Source organism: Tupaia chinensis, unplaced genomic scaffold, assembly GCF_000334495.1.
Source record: "Tupaia chinensis unplaced genomic scaffold, TupChi_1.0 Scaffold000425_1, whole genome shotgun sequence".
Taxonomy (NCBI): domain Eukaryota; kingdom Metazoa; phylum Chordata; class Mammalia; order Scandentia; family Tupaiidae; genus Tupaia; species Tupaia belangeri.
In genome coordinates, this window is record NW_006159930.1 from 781,713 (window position 1) to 782,794 (window position 1,082).

A 1,082-nucleotide genomic window follows, 5' to 3' on the forward strand; every position below is an offset into this window, starting at 1 on the left:
TGCTGGTATCATGTGAGTTTTTAAAATTTCATTTGTTATTTTATGTTTTGTGACATTTAATCACTGTGTACCATTTTATATTTAAGTACTAATAACAACAGTCACTTATTAAGTCTTTGCTATGGGTTAGAGAAATATGCTAAGCAATTCTAACACACTACCTCACTTACTCCTCATTATGACAGTAGGAGGCAGGTATTATTGTAACCGCTATTTAGCAAAAACTTACAGACATGAGATAACTTTTCTGAGGCCATACAACTAATTTAGTACTAAACTGAGGATGCAAACCCAGATATATAATAGCCTTAACACTTTAACACTTAGCAAATGCAATGGCTAAAATGTGCAGATTCATAATGCTCAGAACAGTAAGTTAAAGTTAAAATAGAAAAATATTTTGGATTAGAAATATTTTAAACCATAAATATTTTGTTTTTAAATAAAGCTATTTAGGGACCAGCAGTTAGCATAATGGCTATGTCGCTGGACTCCCACGTAGTCGACCACAGTTCGCGTCCCGGACCCGGTAGCTTAAAACTCACACCGGGGACGTGTGCGTGCGTGCCCAAGATCCCGAGAGGAGAATGGAGGAGAAGGATTGTGGCATGGCCATCCCCCCGGGGGGCGATTCCTTGCTTTCTGTCTGTCTCTCGCCCTCTTTGTCTGGCGAGCGCACGTACCCTATAGCAAAAACCTCTCCAAAAAAAAAAAAAAGCTATTTAGATGATGTTTTTAAAAAATTCGTAAATTAAAATAACAAAATTTTGGGCCAGCAGATGGTGTGGTGGTTAAAGCACTGGATTCCCACATGGTGAACCATGGTTTGAGTCCCAGAATTGGTGGCATATGTTTTTTCACTTTCCCTTTCTCTCTCTGTCTCTCTGGTCAAATTAAAAAATAATAAAAAATCAAATTAAATAAATAACTCCTACAAAAATAATAATTTTAAATAATAAAAGTAAAAAAATAGTAAAATTTATTTTATAAGCATTTTTCTATTTTTCCAGAAATCCAAGAGGCAGTGCTAAAGTCATTCTTTATCATTTTTTTTTTGAGGGATTTTTGGTATAGGGCACGTG